This window comes from Emydura macquarii, unplaced genomic scaffold, assembly GCF_026122565.2.
Source record: "Emydura macquarii macquarii isolate MOO-44397 ecotype Brisbane River unplaced genomic scaffold, CSIRO-AGI_Emac_v2 contig_75, whole genome shotgun sequence".
Taxonomy (NCBI): domain Eukaryota; kingdom Metazoa; phylum Chordata; order Testudines; family Chelidae; genus Emydura; species Emydura macquarii.
The window spans coordinates 11209511-11227016 of record NW_027130212.1 but is presented as its reverse complement, the minus strand read 5'-3'; positions in this window follow the sequence as shown (position 1 = coordinate 11227016).

Here is a 17506-nt window from a genome sequence, read left to right as displayed (position 1 = left end):
CCTTTTATTAGGCTTTTGGGCCCAAAGCAGCTTCAGGCAATGCTATCAAACTTGGAGTTGCAGGGAGGCTGATGAGCTATGGGGACCTTGCCCAGTCAGTTGGAACAACTAGGACAAGTTGGAACAACACTGGCATGTTTACTGCAGAGTTGTGCGGTATAAGAACTGCTACTTGTCAACGAGGAGCTCTGCAAAGAAAACATGAGCTCCTTGAGGAATTAGGATGTGACCCTACTATGACTGAAGAGCCAGAGGAAATGTCACAGATTTTTCCAATGAAATTCTGGCCCTATTGAAGTCAGTGGGAGTTTTGCCAGTGGGTCCGATGGGGCCAGAATTTTACCCCTTCTGGTTTAACAGGAAACCTACATCTACCATTCCCTTTGCTCCAGAACTGCTTTCTGGACACATCCCTCACTACTGCCAACCCTTCCCACCTGCTGGTCATACTGGGTAGTTAGGAACAAGTGTTGAGGAGAAGGTCACATTCTTAATCTTGGCCATGCAGTGATGGAACCAATGAATAATTGCTTGGGGTACTTCAGCTTTGCATGAACTATCCATGGTTGGGCTATATGAGAGACACTTCTACTCATAGACAGACAGAGCAAGACATATGAAAGTAGATAGTATTGGACTTGATATAGTGGCACTAACTGGATGAAATTAGCTAACCTCAGCCCAATGTTTATTTAATCATCAGTTGAATTTTGCACTTAAAGTAGGGATTCAGTTTCTTTGATATGTCTGAGAGATATGTTGTATCCTTTCCAAAACAAACACACTTACTTAATCTTTGACTACTGGATGTTATAAAATAATCCTTCCACAATTATAGGAAAGGATTAGGGATGAAATCTTTGCACTGCTAAACTCAATAGCAAAATACCAATGACTTCAAGTAAACTAGGATTTCACCGTAGGTCTATACTGATGACATTATTTTACAGATTATTTTCCTCTGTGAGAGATTTTTGGTTGGTGCTGTGTCAGCATTGCATTAATTCCTCTCTTGCTCTGTCAAATGGTGGATGTGGGTGAGTCCCCATTAAATAGCTTAGGTACTGAGTTTCTGCTCCGTACTAATTAGTCATTAGAAAAAGAGATGGGATCAACTGTGCTTTTATTTGCAAGAATCTTTTTTTCTTGGTGATCAGGGCTTGAAACCTTCAGAATTGTAGCTTAAAATTTCTCTTTTTTAGGAACACTAAAACATATTATAGCTCTGGTGGTTCTTCTTTTTAATCTTCTCATTTACAGTATTTTGAAGAGAAGTAGTGAGTTGGAAGTAACAGCTTGCTGAAGCCATAGTAAAAGCAGATAAAGTCTCCTAATAGTATGAATGTTAGCTTGGCTTATGCTACTTCTAATGCTGTCGTCATTGTAGCTGACTGCTTATGCTTAGAATTTGGTATTGACAAACATTTGATAGCCAATACCTGCATAATTTGCAACACCTAAGTAGTTATATGAACTGAATCACCTACAATTTGATTACCAGATGCTACAGAACTCTTGAAGGCATAGCTCTCTGATGTTGTCAAAGACTTTTTGAATGGAATAGCATTCATGAGATGTGTTTGCTAGAGTCATTGTTCTGAGGGGTTGGTTTCAAACAGTGTCATGTGTCAGTCTACATATGAGCTTTTTTGTCTTTCCATTTTGTTGTTGCTGTGGGTTTGTGACGTTCCTGACTATAAGCAAGTTTGACAGAATATACTGTCCCGACTCACAGGTTCTACTTTTGATCCTCCTATTGCCTTGTACACAAACACAGACACAGAAATCCAATAAATATGATCTCTATCTTCCTTTCTGCTTTCTTCTGTCCCCACTGCCCACCTCCACAATACTAAATTTCTTCACACCTTCCTCAGTATACCCTTCACTATGACTTTAACTTTCACTTTCTCCAAATAGAAATGAGTCAAAACTGCAAACATTCATTTGACCCACTACAGACTGCCCATGAACTCTGGTTGAGATAAAATGGACCCCCAGATCTGAACCACCCTTCATTCTTGTTTTGTAAAGCAAAAACATGACAGATCTGATGAAATCAAAACATTTCCTCCTTGGCCAGTCTTGTTTTAATTAGCCTGGTTTTAGATTATATCAGTGTTAGTGAATAAACCATGATTCTTAGTATTTCCATAATTTTTTGGTTCATGCACAAAGGAAGATTGGGTTTTATAGACCAATTGTTTTGTATCTATAAGCTTACTTCTTTTTTATCTATGGTTCTAGGGACACTGAACTTAGGTTAAGTTTTAGTTTGTGATGGAATGATGTTATATATATTTTTACCTTGATCCCGCTAACCTGTGGAGAACATGTCCATATGTTCCACAATGGACTACTTGTGATTAAAGAGAGATTTTGTTATTGCAAATGTCTTCAATGATTGATGAGAGAACCATCTATTGATAAATGTTTTTAGTTCATTAGGAATTACTTGTCGACACAAGTGTTTTCTATAATAAGGACTTGGTAACAGATATATTTAGCTTATAGATTAGATTTGTTGAGGTCTTAAAAGGAATTCCATGTGTAGATCAGTTAGGACAAAGGAAATTCATTTCCCATAGACATAGTATATAAAGAGCATATTTTCTGGGAGTTCATTAGGAATGAATCAAGCTGCAAAATCACTTCTCCAATCTCTAGATTGGTTTGGTATGTATAGCCTTTCTGTACTGTGCTATGTATTAAACTTGACTAATAATCTTTGATCAGTAAATTCCAATTTCTGTTTGACCCCTTATTAATAACAAAAAAGAAAAACCAAAGCCCAGTATGCTCATTGTTTTAGGTATGTGTGTTGGAGAGGCACGTTAGTATCAGAAACAATGAGTAGTGGAATCATAACACTAAGTAACAATTTAAAGTTGTCCAGCTTTTCTTTCTTTCTTTCAAAGAAATATAGTACAAGTGATATCCATTCCAGGTTCTTAATTGATGTTTTTTACAGCTTGATTGCTATTGTAAAAAGAAAATGGGTGTTCCAAATGTGTTCTATCACTTCTTTACCTAAATGGTCCTTATTTATCACTGGCTATTATATGGCATCTCACTTTACTGTGGACATTCTATATCTATGAATCTTTAATCTCTAGAACAGCAGCAATCCTAATTACAATGTCTTCACTTCTAGGTGGTATCTGTGTTTTTCTCCAAATTGCACATAATTACCATTGGTATGTATCAGTTGGAATTGGACATATCCTTGGAGATGAGGAAATATCCTGACTTCCATGGAACTCAGCCCTGACTCCAAAGATTCAATTGCAGAATTGGGCCTTAGTTAGAACAGGGGGCAAGAGTGATGGCTTGAGACAAAACACTGGCTGTTTTTTATAACTTTTATCTCTGTGTTCATAGATACTTTACTATGAAAACATATTGTTTGATTTTCTACAAATGTGACAAGTAATTTTTTTGAAAAACATAATCGAAGAGGAGAATAAAATAAAGATAACAGATGCCAGACCCACCTTTTTTACAATGGATAATTAGCAAGAGGGATACAACTACAATAAGAGAAATTCCTGCTTTTTGAATATTGAATAATTTTGGGAATGGCAAAAAAATAACTCTTGTTCCTCACAAATTCCACAAAGTGGAGACAGGAGACCACCAGCTTCCTCCATCAGGGATGGTCCATTAAGCATCTATTCTCCTGTAAAGCATTGAGTATGCCAGGGGAAACTGGAGCAGCAATAAAGCTGGGAGGAGCACTTGCTCCTTCAGTGACTCTGGATGACTTTGGAACCCTGTGAAAACCGGAAGGATTCTTTAAACCTACTGAATTGTGAAAACACAAGGTGAGGTAGGATAATCATTGAAATGACCCTGGAATAGAGATATGGGGAGGAGTGAGGCATAAGGCACAAAATAAAGCAATATGTGTTGCTAATAAACTATATTACCTGAAAGATTAAATACAAAATAAAACATCTGTGAGATGAGCAGGATATTGGAAGAACTGGATCAGACATGATAGAGCACAGTGGCTAGGGAACTTGGACATAGGTTTATAGGTTGTGTGTGGTGGAAAAATGGCTTGGGTAAACAATAATAATGTTGCCTCTTTGCCTCAGAGGTTAGCCAATATTCAGGTCTTTGCAGGTTTGTTTCAGTTAGGAGAAAGGATGATACAAGTCAAAGATATTCTTTGGTGCAATATTGTTTATTTATAAAACAAGTACATGAATCTTGTTTCCCTCAACATAGTAGACACAACAGTAGGCAGTTGCTTTACTCACAGTTTACAAATCTGCCTCTCCAGTCTGTTCTGTGCCCAAGGAGGAATGTGTCTGCTTCCCCTAAGGGCCAGAACTGCTTCTCTCAGTGTCTACTGACTTTCTCCGCACTTTTCTTCCTGTAACACACACACAGCTTATAAAAATGTCCCTATCTCCTGAAATGTGGAACCACTCAGCCCATACAGTTTAGCTTCTGATCAGGCCTTCTCATACTGATTAGACCCTCGGGTGGTGGCTTTTATTGTTTCAAGCTATCCCACCACACAAAGGGCTTCATTGATCCTTCCATTTAGCCTGAAAGAAGGGCACATGTCATCTTTCACCAGGTCTGTGATGTCTATAGATCAAAGACCCATTTGATGGCACCTATTAACAACTTCCAGCATGATAATAATAATAAAGTAATGCATACAAGATGAACCTTGTGCATGTGTTGTCTTTCTGATACTGTGTATTTGTTTATCTATTTAGAATGTAAGCTCCTCAGGATAGGTACTGTGTCATTTCATGTGTTTGTTTTATGGATCCTAGCACAGGGATCAATATTTAATTGGTGTTTTGGGCAACTTCTGGAATATAAATTGGGCAACTTCTGGAATATAAATTTTAAATACTAATGAGAGAATAGTCAATCCTGAGAGCCAAATATCTTGACAGAAAAGGCATGCTTTATTGGTGGGGGCAGTGGTGGTCATAAGTGGCAAAGAACCTCCCTTTGTGCACCGTTGGAGGCTCAGTGGCTGAATTATCACTTACAGCTGGGAGGCCAGGGCGTCTTTTGCACCCAAGACAGCAATCGTCTTCTTGGCTTGTTAAATTCCTGCAGATGGAGGTTGACCGTCATTGAAGACTGCTGGGGAAGATTGGCTTTCTAAGTTTGTAACCAGAAAAATCTCCACCCTCCAAGACCTCCACCGGTAATAGACTACCATATTGGGGGACATTATGTTTGCCTTTCTATTCTGGTTTTCAAGCCAATATTTCTGTCTTTAATAAGGCAAAAGGGGGAAATAACAGTATACAATGCTTTCTATCCTTGAATTCTTTTAAGGGGTGGGAGGCCCCTTCCTCTATTTTAATTGTCTATTCCATCCACTGTATGAGCAACAGAGATTGTTGGCATCACTCTGGGTAACATTAAGTTTTTGGGGTAAGTATTAAGTCCACTTCCAGAGATGACCCATGCCTGCCAATAGTGGAGGGGCAGAGTGATGGCAGCCAACTTCAGCAATGTTACTGAGTATACTTAGTCCCTGTGAGCATGCTCAGAACAAGCCAAGCAGCAAATCTGGAGGCAAGGGGGACATGTGATCCTGCATGCCCCTCGTATTGCCTCTGTCCCCTTATATTTCTCTCTGAACAGGCAATAAAGATATCACTGGGTAGCAATGCAATGTAACATTAGTTTTCAATTAAGAAATGTAGATCTTTCAGATATTCACCAAATGCGGAAACAACTACATTGTGTAAAGTACTGGATTGGGACCCAGGAGAACAGGGATGTAACCCTGGCTCTGCCAAACATTCCTATGTGATGTTAAGTAAGTCACTTACAGTAGAATCTTAAAAGGTGGCCACTAACTTTGTGTTTCTCATTTTAAGGGTTTAGAACTTGCTACACCTGAGGCCTACTATTTAGAAATGCTGAGCACTCACAAGTTCAGCTGAAAGCAATGGGAACTGCAGATGCTCAACTGATCTGAAAAATTCAGGCCTCTGGCACCTCATGTTGGCACACAAAATTAGTGGATGCTCTTGTAAATATTGGCCTTAATCTCTCTCTCCCTCAATTCCCCATCTGGGAAATGAGGATTACAATATTTCCTTACTTGTGAAGATAGAATAATTAATGTTTGTGAGGCACTCAGATAGTACAGTGAATGCATTAGAAAAGCCCATGAGGAGAAAAAATTCTGTACTTAGTGCCAGGTTTGGATAATGCGCAGTACATAAGGAATGAGGTCACACACTGAATGAGGAAATTAAATGTATGGAACAGCTGCCTTGTTTCCTGAGCATCATCCATCCTTTTAAATGAATGAGGCATGGGTCCTGTAGAAAATATAGTAAGGGATCATGCAAATAAATACGTGCAAGGGGTTAGAAATTAATTACCTGGAAAATCAAAATGCTGGCATTTCTTAATTTCTCAATGTTTGACTTTGCAAATGTAATGTTTTTTTAAAATGAAATACTAGGTAAATACGTTTATGAGCATAATTTCAAAATCCAATTATTGATTTGAATCAGATATATTCATACCTCTCTTAGTTAATTTTTCTGTTAGCATATGAACTGTTTCTGCATTAACATTTATAAGGGAGCTATGACACACATGAATACCCATATTCATAGGTAAGCAAGGATATTAATTGTTTGCTACTTGTCAGTCATTAATTACTATGTGTTACTAATTATTGCCTAATTCAAGGAGTTTTATTTATCAAATCAGAGTACAGAAATAACATGTGACATCAGCCAACATTTTCAAACTTTATATGTAAGGTACTAATACGGTCCTTCGTTATATGAATGCCTCACAATCTTTATCACATTTCTCCTGAAATACCTGTGTGAAGTAGAGAAGTGCTGTTATCCCATTTTACAGATGGGGAAACCGAGGCACTGAAAAGCTAAGTAATTTGCCCAAAGTCACATAGAAAGCTTGTGTCCATTTATGGAACTGAACCAGGATCTCCTGAGTCCAGTTCTATCCACTGGACTAGTCATGGTGCCTAAAGTAAATGACATAATTTGTAGAGGTGCTGAGCACCCATAATTATTAAAACCAGTGGAAGCTGCAGATACACAGAACCTCTTAAAATTAGGACATGATTTGGAAGCTGAACTGAAGGCACCCATGTTTGAAGTCAAGGTAACTAAATGATTTACGCTTAGTTTGCAGTGATCTAGAGGTGGTAATTTGTTCAGATCAATGTTTTGATACACAGTAAGAATAATAAATATGTTAGGGAAAATTTTTAATGGTTTGTGAGCACTGTGAATTCATTGAATACCTTTTTCTTAATGAATAATTTGCTCAGTTCTAATATACCTGTTCTCTGAAAAATAATGGGTGGTGAAATTATGCTTTTGTCAGAATTCAAATGAACTTTTCAGCTGAACTTAGAATTAGATTTATTAGGCCTGTATTAATCAGTGTGGAATTGGGTTTGGTATTTTCGATCTCCCTGATGCTTGTCCTTTATCTTGTTTGTGTCAGGCCTCATTGCTTGTGTATTGTGTGGTTTTAAAATGATGTGGGTGATTATGAATTCAAATGTTGTGAACCTGTTTCAGAAGGAAAAAGTGAGATTTACTCCCCCGTGTACCAACTGGGAAAAGAAAATAGAGTAAATCTTATCCTGTGCTACAAGAATGAGAAGGGGTGAACAGCAAAATGAGATTCTCTCCTTTTCCTCTACTTCCTTATCCAACCTATCACACATATTTAATGCTCAGGGAACATAGAGCAAGAGGTTGGCTACCATAACTGCATATGTGTCTGCCAGGCATCCTAGTGAGGCCTCCTGCACAGTCCCTCCCCACACAATATATACTGCAGTGTAAGTGCATCACTGCTGGCACTTGATCCTTGAGGGACTGCATGACCTTCTGCTTCCACCTGGGGAAAGGGGAAGCAAAAAAACGTAGTTCTCCCTTGTGTGGTCATTTATGCCCATGTAAAATTAATCTGAAGGGATTTCACCCACACCCTGAGGCAAAAAGATATCAGTAAGATGAATTTCTATTTGTCAAAACCTGCTTCTAGACAGAGTTACCTTGGTCTGAAGAGCATGCTGCAAACTGGGCATGGCTGGGATAAAGGAAGTGCAGTTTTGTAAATCATCATGGCACTGATTTGCAACCTCTAATTAATTAACCTCTGTATCTAATTAAGATTGTCATAAGCAACTGGTGTAGATTATAATAGTAGTAGTTGTTGCAATCAATGAACCTGCAACAATTATAATCACTGAGGATCTGACCCTGTACATTTATTTCCCTAATCTTATCAGTGCTTATCCTTATAACTCCTATTCTAAACAATATATACACCATAAGAACTTCCTTAACACTGCTTTTTAGAAAGGAAAATAGTTTAAAATATATACTAGATATATGTATTTTTCTATCTGAAAATAGATTTACCTATTCTGCCTTATTGAATACATGCACAGTATATTTTAACTCTAGGATCTTGACATCCTCACCATAAAATGAATGAATTTCTATTAAATCTTCGATATTTTATTATCAACAATGAGATATGAAAGTCCATTTTAATATTCAGGTATACTATTACAAATGAAACTTCACACAACTCCCCCTGTTACTCCTAGCTAAAGTATTTTCTTTGTGAATTCTTTTGCTACTTTATTTCAGAAAGAATTCCAAATAAACCTAGTGTCACAAATAAAACACTTCATTTTTAATCTTCTGAAAATAAACTTCCAAATCTTAGAACTGATATATTGAATATTTTCTGCGGTTTTTCCTGTATTGTTTATCAGCTGGATGCCAATTAGAGGACAACATATATTTAAAAAAACAAACAGCCCTCCAAAAAAGTGTTTCTTGGCTAATTTTGTAAAGAGATCTGTGACCTTTCTATAAATATTGTGTCCGCAGCTTTGGACACATGTCTCAGAGTCCAATTCTGAGCATGGAAATACTTTTGTTGTCTCGAAACTGGGATTTTTGCTTACAGAAATATTTGAATATGCAAATATTACATGTGAGCAAATATGAATTTGTCACTCAGGGTTGTATCCCAAAACTAGCAGGCTCAAGAAGCAGTTTTTGAAAATTTAGCCCTGTAATTTGCTCAGAAAAGGGGAAAAAATTAATTGCATATAATTTTTTTAAATTGTAGCACTTAATATTTGAAATATTCACTTTAACTAAAATTGGGTATGAGAACTAACTGAAAAAATTGTGGGTTGGTTAGTGAGAAAGTAGCCTGACCACATCACAAAAAAAAACCCAGTTGGTGTTCTTTCTTAAACCCATGTTGGTTTTAGAAATTATGTTCTATAAATAAGGGACATCTAATTAATGCTATATAGAAATTTGTGAAAATCTGCTACTTCTGTACCAGAAATACAGCAGAGTTAATCTACTTGGAAAGAAAAATGTAGATTTTTCTTAACTAAAACTCTCACCATACAGGCCAAGAAATGTTACCTGGATATGTTAGTGCTTGTCTGGTGGTTCCCACTAGCCTTCAGTATGCTGTGAATCAGGATGTCTGCGATAAGATACTTCCGAAAAATATAAAGAAAGATAGTGACCAACTTCATCCCTCAGTTGGTCGTTGATTCCCATGTTTGACTCAGTGTTAATGAGGGTGACCACTTGAGTCCTGTGCTGAATGGAACCAATGGAATCCATTGTCAGCTCTTCAAAGAATTATTTTTAATGCCCATTCTTTTTTCCTCTCATGAAAATATGATCCTCTTAGAAATCACCAGGAGAATCTTGGAAATACCACAAGGACCTTGAAAACTGCATAAGTATTTGCATCCTTGGTCTGGTGGAAAGGGTTGAATGCAAGAGACCTAAAAGAAATATTTAGAAAGTGAATCCTAGACGCTTAAATCTATATTTTAGTAACAAATCCATCAGGATGGACAGTTTCAGGACTAAAAACAGAATCCCCTTGATAAGGATGACACAATGACAACATCAGTCCTAAAAGAAGCAGCTCATATGCATGGAAAGGAAGAGGTGACACATTGTCTAAAATGAAAAGATAGTTTTTCTATGGCTGCATGATGGGGTGTCCACCCCACACAGGGGAGGAAGGGATTAACCAGGCCCTGCGTCAGAGTGGAGCTGAGTCCTCCAGGCAGCCAAGAGAGGCTGCATACAATGCAGCCTATCAGAGAAGAGCTGCAGGAAGCAGCCAATCCAGGCCCATATAAGGGGAGCTGCAGGCTAGAACAGGGTCAGCTGCAGTAAGGAGCTCAAGGAGTGAGGCCCTAGCAAGCTGCAGGAAGGGCGACACTTTGGACAGAGCAGTTGCTGGCAGGGAGTGGAGGGGTGAAAGAGACCTCTTGTCTGGCTGCTGGGACTTGCTAGTTGAATGCCCTGAGGTAAGAGCAAAGTGCTGGGGCTGTGGGAAAGTGGCCCAGGCAACTGAAGCAATGTTGAGTTTAGTTAAAGAGGTGCAGTGAAAGGAGGCTGCTATCTACAGGGTCCCTGGATTAGGACCTGGAGTAGTGGGCAGGCCCAGGTCCCCCCCATTTGCCACTGGAGAAGTGGCTTGACTATTGAACAGTGGTACCCACCCCCAGAATGGGGAAATACAGATGGTGACCTGGCCAGAGGGCCAAGTCATGAAGTGGATACTATGGTTCCTGGAGTGACACAGGTTGGGAGGCAGAGATGACAGCTAGAAAGGCACCACCAGGAGAGGGAGCACCCACTGGTGGAGCTAATCCCCCAGGACACCCAGTAGAAGGTGCCAGCACAGTGAGTGAACCCTGTCATAGGCTCATTGAAAAGTTTCTGCTTAATCCTCTTTTTTTCAATGGAGAAACTGGTTTTTTGATTAACCTTTTGTGTGGGTGAGTGTGTGGGTGAAAAATGTCTGCTTTCCACAGAAAATGGAATTTCCTTAAACTTGATCTGAAAATTTATCTCCAAAAATGAAAACTTTCCATGGAGCAAAGAAGGATGGAGCAATTTATGGCTAACTTTTGCTGTTTGTATGCCTCACAGATCTCTCTGAAATGAAGTTTCACTGATGTCCAAGCTGGAAACGGCATGATTTTTTTTCATTTAAACTGAGACTCCATTTCTCCAAATAAAACCTCTTTCCAACAGGAAAAGCACAGAATGTCTGAGAGAGAGTTAGACATCTGTGATGTAAGCCTGAGTTAAAAACCTTAGGCAAAGAATACTGATATCTGGAGATCCTGAGTGTAGTTGTTACCGAATTAATATGTTGAATCTTCATACTTCCTTAAATTCAGTCGGTTACAGAAAAATCCTTAGTATTATGCAGTCATGATACTACCTCTCATATTTTCTTTTAAGCCTGGAATCTGGTCCACTTAGTAGAACCTCAGCAGTCTCCAGGACTCTATTGTCATTACTTTTGTTGTGTTTCTTATTTCTGTTTTGACTGCATAAAACTGGAGACATTCCTGATCAGTGGAGACCTCTGATTTTCACCTCTTAGAGGCTCACTCAGAGCCTTAGCAAAACAACTTCTGGGAGAGCACAACAAGCTTAAAGTTTAAAAATACTGGCTAATCTTCCAAATAATGAGTGAGAGTATGCAACATAAACCCGTGCTTGAGCTTGGGCTCAAGCCTTAACCCCCCCTTGTGTCTACACTGCAACTGTACTAACCCAAGGCTTGGACTTTGAGTGGTTCTGGGCACTGTGCCCATCATGGAGCCAAATGTGCTTCATGATGACCTGGTCAGGATGCTGCCCTGTTGGCCCTTAAATCCAGCATGGGGACAGATGGGAGCCAGCAGCAAGTTCCCAGTGAGGAGCATGAAGTGACAATTTTTTAATGAAACCAGTCCTGGAGCAGGCTGTGGATCAGGATCAACAATAAATTCTAATTCCCTACTTGGAAAAACTGTTGGTTTTTTTTCTCCCCACACCCCCGGAACAGCCCACTGCCAAGCCTGCAGCAAACCAGATGGAGACAGAAGCCTCCCCAGAGCCTGGTAAGTGTATGACTCGAATTTACAGTTTATTATTGTAGTAATGGGAGGGATTTATGCTATAAGAAGCAATGCAAAAATAAGTCCCAGCTACCACTGTGTGGCCACTAATGGCAGATTGTATCATAGCACCTTGGTGTCCCTCCTTCCCCTCCTCACCACCACATGGAGTTCAAAATGGCAACTTGGAATATCAAGCATTCATAAACAGCTGTAAAGGTAATTTTCCTGTTAAGTCACAGATGTTTGTTAAGTTCATTCTTGATTTCCTTTCAGTAATGAGAAATTTGCCACTCTGTAATCACTCCTCCTGGATCTAAGGAACTGCCTGTAAACAGTGAACTAAGTGTGTGTGTTTGGGAAACTGTATTCTATTTCCAAATCTAGTCCATTTCAGTTAGTGGTTATCCATGTAGTCTGTGGGTCACAAAATCATTTATCCAAAGTATGAGTGGGGTGTGTTTTTTCCTAGAACTGTGCCAGGTGCAGGATTGAAAGCTGCAGATTTCAGTGTGTTTCCATGCATGCAATAAAAGGATAAGCCATGTGTAAGCTAATGAGCTATCATGTTAATTCCCTCATGGATTTTGTCCCAGTCCTGGCTGCTGATAGCTGAAAACTTTTCCTGAAGTAGGAACTCCAGGTAGCTAGTCACATTGCAAGGAAGGGCAAGTTTTCCAGGCTCCCCTGTATAGCTGACTAATCCATTCTACTCTCAAATGTGTGGTTTGGTCATTATATGTTTGAATATTTTAGCTGCATATCCTGAAGGTTTCCCTCCTGCAGCTTGGAATAATATCTCTGTGCGAATAAAGCACCACAAGAATAGTTATGTCTTCCAAAATATGAAATGCTTGAAATGACAGAAAAAGCCTTTTGCAGCCAGGACACTATACACTCCAGCCCCCTGCTCCCATGGCAATTAGTTATGAAACTTTTATGAAACAAAAGTTATAATTTTAAACTTACTGTTGTCTCTCCACTTCTGTAGCTGTAATTCACAAGGCTGTGTCTAGAGACAATATGAGAACTGAAGCATCCCCTTCCCAATATGTACTATTTCACTTTAGAAATGTTACGTTTTATGTCCTTGAGATTCCACAAAAATTAATTCTGTGCTCCTCTACTAAGCTAGTTTTAGACAAGAACCTTCTATTTCTTGTCTTGTTTCAGGACCCTCAAACTATACTGCCTGCTGTTCTTCAGGAACTCTTTCCCTGGACCTTCACAGACCATTCCAAAAGGAAGTGTTTCAGTGGTGAAGTTATGGTCAATGTTTTTGAGGGCAGGCCAGCAGGTTCAGTACCAGAAGAAGATGGACAAAAGACTGGAAAAACAGCAAACTGACAGATAGGAGGAAAAACTGAGGCTCTCCACCAAGGTGGAGGGCAGGGTTTCGGAGAGGGAGTAGCCACTTGCAAAGCAGTTCCTGGAACAGGAATGGCAGACAGGGGAGGAGGAGAAAGCTCAGAGAACTGTTTCAGCAACTCCTGTCCATAATTGCTGCAAGAGTACCATCTCCTGCTGCCTCCTCAACACCATGGCATGATTGCCCTGCAATGTACCCTCAATCCATCAGTAGCGTGGACAACTCCATGTTGGGAAGCCCATACATTCAGGACTCCTAAGAGGCTGCAGCGGGCAACTAAACCCTAGACAGCATTCCTTCTTCAACCCTTCTCTAGTGGAAACTTCCATTTCCCTTCCCTGCCACCAAGTGAGAGGAAAATGTATAAGGAAAGGAGAATGTGGAGCCAGAGGACATGCAGTGGTAGGGGAATTGTCAGGTATTAACTATTTCCTGCTCTTGTGTGCTTTTAAGACATGTTGTGATGAAGTGGAGGTATTTTGGGGAGTTTCTCTGAGTGTGCTGTGTGTGTCTCAGTTTTCCCCCATATGTTTCTTATGGTTTTCAGTGATGGGACCTGGGTATGTAATCATTGCAAAGGCCACCAGAGAGCAGAAAGGCCTTCCTCAACCACATGTCCACTGGCCAGACCCCTTTGTCCTCCTGAGTCAGCCAGGTGGAACAGGTTGTGGCAGGTGAAGACCAGGAGGAGTGGTCACCTTGCCTGGGAAGGAGACAAAGGACTGGGTGGGGCTAGGGGATGACTCTGGAGGTGGCTGGGGAGAAGAGGGCAGTCCCCTGTGAGGGCCTGCCAGGGAGGGAGCCTTGAGAATGAGGCTTTCCAGGTGGTTGCTGCTGTAACTCCTAGTTAAGGCTGATAGCAAGCAGTCTTTCTACACTGTGAACGTAAGAACTAACAAACCCCTCTGACTTTCACACTGGCTGTGAATTGCTTCTGACTGCAAGGCCCTTTGGGCGTGGAGGAACTCCCCGGGACCCATCCAACAGGGGAAGTTCCAGGTGGAGCAGGGGTGCTGAACTCTGCAGGGCCAGAGTCAGGAAGCTTCAGTACTGGTGCATGGAGACCAGAGAGGCAGACTCCAAAGCACTAGGGTCCTGCCTGGTTTGTCCTGCGTCGTTCAAGGGCACGATCCCTATGGCACTCCGTAACACGTTTACAAATAAAGCATGTTATATTTTCAAGAAAGCTTATTGCTATCACTGCATCACATCATACAATCATGATGTGAGATAATACAGCCAAAAACATGATCAGGAGCAATGAGGCATTAGTAAGTAAGTGGTGTTCCTCTATTTAGCTGGGTATAGCAACTCACATTTTAATAAATGCCATCTGTACACCCATTCTGCCCTCCCCCATCCCAACCAAATTTATTATTTATCATGTCATTCAGACATACACTGCATGGCAACCAAGCCCACACCCTCCCAAAACTCCCTCCTCCCAATAAGCTCCATTTCGCACACAAGCACATTTCTACAGGTACTATTTCTCCCTGTTCTAGTGGGCCATGCAAGTCCATAACGGGAGAACACAAAACACCCCTGACTTTTGCTGCCCAGGTGCAACCAGCTCTCACAGTGGTAACTGAACACTCTGAGTGAGGGTACTGATCCAGCATCCCCTTGTTGTCCTAGGTCCATTCAGGGGCAAATGGCTCACTTCTGGCTTCATAAAGGTTATGAAGGGCAGAGCAAGCCCCAGTAATGCAGACAGCGTTGATGACATCTGGCATCTAAGTGGATCTGTAGACATCTCCAAGGTGATTTTCATCTTCCAAAAGCATATTCAACCACCATTTTACACCTGCTGAATGTAATTACACCTTCTTTTGCCAGGGCCTCTGAAATCAGGTTCTTAAGCCATGGCAAAAAAATAACAGAATAACAGTGGGGACAGTAACTCCATTTATGTCATTGTCATTTGGTGAGAACAGTGTCTCCACTTGTCCATGAATGTAGGCTCCTGAGTGATGAGAAATTATGGCATTATGAACTTTTGCTGTACTACCCGTATTGACATTCATAAATCTGCCTCTAGGATCCACTAGTTCCTGCATAACAATGGAGTAGTTCCATTTGGGATTTATGTACTCATGTGCTCCTTGAGAAGGGCAAGCAATGGGCACATCAGTCCCATCAATAGCCCTGCCACAGACAGGAAACCTTATTCTCTCAGAACCAGCAATTACTGCCGGAATATCTTTAATGCCTGCCACCTTGAGGTAAACCACATACCTGATTACCTCAGTTACCTCTGCTACCACTTTACTCACAATGGACTTTCCAACCGCAACCAGGTTGGCAATGAGCTTGTAGCAGACTGGCATAGGCAGCTTCTAGATGGTTATAACAATGCGCTTCTGGACCAGCAAGTGAGACTTCCGCTGTCTCTCTTTATGCTGGGGGGTGGGGTGGCGGGGCAAGCTGCTCTCAAAGTGCCTGAAATGTGGCTTTCTTCATGTGAAAGTTCTGGACTCACTGCTTATCCTCCCAGGTCTACATGAGAGTGTGGTTCCATCTGTGCTTGTGGCCCTGTGGCAGAAGTGGTGATTTACATACAGGGCATCACTAACTATGCCAATTATATTGCGCAGAATCTGCCAATGAGCATGGGTTAGAAAAGTCTTAATGTAGGGTTTAAAAAACCATGTAGATGCTCAAGCCTAGTTTTTCCTAAAACAGGTCAGCTGACTCGAGTCCCACTGGCTTAATTGCAGTGAGACTTAATTAATTAATTAATTAATTAATTAATTAATTGAGAGACTTAAGACTTGCCTAGGATTGTTAGGGTGAAGTTAGGGAAAAGTCCAAGAGTGTCTCAATATGAAACAAAATGCTGAGCATGTTTTGGAAGGGAGTCAGGAGAAGTTAATGCTTACCCCATGGGCTAGAAAAAAGGAAGAGAAAGGAGGTGGCTGAATGAAAGCAATTCCGTGTAGAAAAGTTAAGAAAACAGCAGGTAGAGTTCATCTTTCAAGTAAGAGCTGTAGGACTCCAACAATCTATTGTATAGATGCTGTAAGAGGTGGAGTTGAAATATGAGGGGTTCAATAATAATAAAAAACCCTCCCTGTATTTTGTATATATTTGTTTGGTAACAGTTGTGTGTTGGTACAGTTCATTACTGACAGTGTCAGCATATATTATTTTGTTTTTTCTGCTTTAATAAATAGTTTAGTTTAAAACAACTCCCACCCTGTGTATGGTGGGAAGATGCAATGCATCTCACTGTTCCTGACAAAGGGAATGAGTGCTTTTCTTGTTGATAGGCAGTGGCAGATAGGGAACTGAAGCAGCAAAATATTAACTTACAAAAATTGAAACAAACAAATGTGTTTTCTGATAAAGAAGGAAGAGTCACTTTTCAGATGTTCCAGGATTGTTTAAAGTTGTGAGTTGGTTCCTCAGGCTTCTTAAATCTCAGGTTTTTCATATTAGTAAATGATCCACTCCCACTTATTAAAATGTGACTATAAAGTTCATTTTTCTATAAATAATGTTTTCATTGAGTCAGACAGAGTTATAGTGAGGAATTTTCCATATTCTACTGATAATTATTTATTTAATTAACATGTACACAGGGGATATAAAGCCCATTAGGATAAAACATCATGTCAGACCCCAAAAGTTGCAATAAAGTTTAAGCATAAAAATACCTACTGTGGCTTCTATGTATTTATTGCCAGCTTTTGGTAGCAAGCTCATGGGAGATGGGATGGTATATGTTTCTGAAGTAACCCCTCACTTACTACAGGTTGGATGGTCACTACTTGAATTATTAACTCATCAAACCAACCAGAATAAGGTATATTTACATGCTGCTATACTCTGACATTAAGCATACCACATTTGATAAGATTCACTGTGGGTGGGGAGAGAGCTGATGATGTGGGAGTAGTGCAGGCAGCAAGAAAGGACAGGCATCAGTTCAGACATATGTCTAATAAATTAACACAGATATCTTCGCAAAGGAGCTTGTAGATGTGCTATATTCAAAGGCACAGTGTTATATTTGAAGAAGCTTAAATTCATTAATCTCTGTGAATTTCTTACACTTGTCTGACATGGTTCCAAATGCTTACTCTGATGTAACATATTAAGCGAGGATAATAATCTACTTGAATTTATGAGGTGGCTCTCATTGCGATATATGTGACTTCATGCACACAGCTCTGAATGTT